The following is a 3,097-nucleotide window of genomic DNA, read 5'->3' on the forward strand; positions in this document are numbered from 1 at the left end:
CAGGTGAGTGGGACGGGGTATCCATTTCCAATTTGGTGCTCACGTCTTCCACCACTCTTTTATTATTTCTCCCTTCCCGTTTTGTTGAAAGAATTGTGGGCTGTTGTTGGTGGGGGGTTTTTCTATTGCGCTGAGACTCGCGCGAGCTGTTTCCGTGAGCGGAAGGTATGCATTGTTGTCTTTTGCCGCAACACACACAGATGGGAAGCCTCTGCCTTCTTGTCCTTAGCTGTTGTTGTTGTTTTTTTTGTTGTTTTTTTTAGATCTATACTGTTTTATTCTTAAGCTATGGTATTAACCCCTTCAATGCTAAGTAGACGTCTATTCTGGCTTATATTCTCCACTTTTATTGTTTTATCTGGTTGACAAAATAAGTTTTATTTGTACAGTTACGGCTTGTGATTTTGCTTATTCTGTAACAATTCTCCGTGTTTAATTTAATATTCCTGGAATTAACATTGTTATCTTGTCAGTACAGTTGTTGACGGGAACTTTCCAGCTATGAAAGGGTTAGTGTAAAAATAATTAAGAACAAGCAGCATGAGAAATAAGGCAGCAGCAGCAGCAGTATTATTATTATTAACTGAAAACAAACACGTTTGTTTTTTAGGCGACCGAGTTAGGTGATCGGCCCAATCCGCCGATCCCATCCGTAGTGGGCAGCCCGTGGTAGAAGCTTCCCTGTTGCACACAGGAGACCCGGGTTCGCTTCCCAAGCCAAGCGGGGAGGACATGGAAGAACATTTCTATCTGGTATCACGGTAAAACAGAATGAATTTGTTACAAATAAAAAAGTGTTGAAAAGAGCTGGAATTGAATGAAGATATCAACACAACAATAAAAAAAAGGAAAAGATGGAGATATCTGGGACATTTTCCGAGAATGCCGAAGACAAGATTGCCGAAATTTGGGGACACGGCCATGGACAGACAAGCGTGGTGTCGACTGCTTTCCGCCTTATGTACCTGACGGTATAGGGAGAGAGAAAGTAAGTAAGTAAGTTATCACGGTCTTACTGCCCGGGTGTATCCCTCTTAGCCATGGATGGCCCTGACAGAAGCCCGCCTCCTAAATGATCTGAACAATGCCGACGTGGTAGAAAAACAAGAGCATTAAAAGAAATCTCTAGCGCCATTGTACTGGGATGGGTAATCACTACATGTTCCCAAGCTCAAGAAACAGGACATCGTTAAGTTACGACACTGACGGCGTGTTTGTGTTGTCTGCATTATGATAATGTGTATCATGCAACGACAATTTTTGAAACTATTGTATTAGTGAGAGTATTTATTATTTAATCTATTGCAAACAGGGAAGAAAATAGTGGTATTTTTCGTACTTTTTAAAATGCACCAGTCTGGTGAAAGCTTTATTTTGGAATTGTCGCCGTCTTCCATGCAATGTAGCTTTCTTTAGCCCCCCCCCCCCCCCCCATTCCATTTTAAAGTATAATCGTTCACTGACCTCTGAGTTGATTCGAATCTGTTGTATAAGTAATGCCATTGCCATCTCATGTAAAATATTATCTCTCATATTTCTTGAATAAGGATAAACCCAGTGACGCCTCTTTACTGATCTAAATTGCATCGATGACGCTGTAAAATGCTGACTGACGTAATGACCGGATGAGGGCAAAAGAGCTCGGCAATACACTTGAGACGGCCGTTAGAGAGTTTTAAGAAAACAATACTAACTGAGGCTAAAACACCATTAGAACAATAATTGTGAGGCAGCATGGTGGAATCAGGCTCTCGTCAAAACAATCAAAGTGAAGAAACCTGCATTTTCATGAAGGTTTTTGAATTTTAATCAAATTTTTGTTTTTGGTCTCAACACCTTCCATGCCCATTAAAGAACTCATTTCTGAGGGGATTTTTCTTTAAAAAGTTGATTAAAGGTGCAAAAAATGTAAATTTTCAGTTTAACAGGACTCTTAAGCTAAGAAAATAACTAATCTTTGGTGGCCATTTTCTCACTAATTTCGCCTTTGAAAATAAGTAACCCCCACCTCCTTCTTTCCCAAATATCTCGACTTGTATTCAAAATAAATGAATATTTTTTTCATCCAAATAAAGACAAATGAACAAGCTTTGAGACGATACCAATAACTCTACATGCCCAAAATTTGACGAGATCCTGATTCCACCATGCTGCTTCACAATTAGTTTTATTGAATTATGCAAACGCCTCCTGCAAAAAAAAATCCCCGGAACGTTTTTTTCTGAAAGATTCCTGTGTGTTAGAGGACAAAACACAAGCGAAGACGAATGTACAAAGTGCATACCCTTTTATCTATCTTTCTTTTTTTCTTTACGTTGTATCTTAGCTTCCATTTTGCTGGTACCTAGTAGTGCATGGTCATTGTGCCAACATGATTACCCTGACACTCTGCGCGTGGGTGGTAGGAGTGTGCTCTGGTGTGGTTTGCTCCTTTTTTCTTATCCAACAACAGTTTACTATCATCCCTATCTCCCCTCCTTCTTTTTTGTGTTTGTTACTCTCTTGAAACACCTCTAATCTTCGGCACTTATATGACCTATTGTGTTGCGAGTGCCGTAAAAACTGTTACTAAATTTCCCGCCTTTTTCATCCTTTGTTCAGGGTTAGAGAGGAGCGTGCAGGGACATTCTGGGAAGTGTGACAAAAACACTCGAGAGAGAGATGGAAAAGACGATACTTTGCTCCGCACAAATTGCAGCCATTTTCCCGAGACGAACCCACGTATGTCGGCTTTTTGCAACATGCAAATTATGGTATTTCTGGACAGCGCCAACTACTTAGATAGATCTGTCCTCTTACGTTTTGTATTTCTTTAACAATTTTACGTTTTCAACAGGGGAGAGTGCATTGCGTGTGTGTGCACGTGAGAGGAAGAGTGTGGGTGTTTGTTTGTGTGCGTGCGTATGTGTTTGTGTGTGTGTATCTGTGTGTATATATTTGTGTGTGTGTGTGTATGTGTGTGTGTGTGTGTGTGTGCATGTGTGTGTGTGTGTGTGTGTGTGTATATATATATATGTGTGTATGTGTGTGTGTATATGTATGTGTTTGTGTGTGTGTGTGTGTGTGTGTGTGTGTGTGTGTGTGTGTGTGTGTGAGA

The sequence above is a fragment of the Aplysia californica genome, unplaced genomic scaffold (assembly GCF_000002075.1).
Source record: "Aplysia californica isolate F4 #8 unplaced genomic scaffold, AplCal3.0 scaffold00064, whole genome shotgun sequence".
In the NCBI taxonomy this organism is placed as follows: domain Eukaryota; kingdom Metazoa; phylum Mollusca; class Gastropoda; order Aplysiida; family Aplysiidae; genus Aplysia; species Aplysia californica.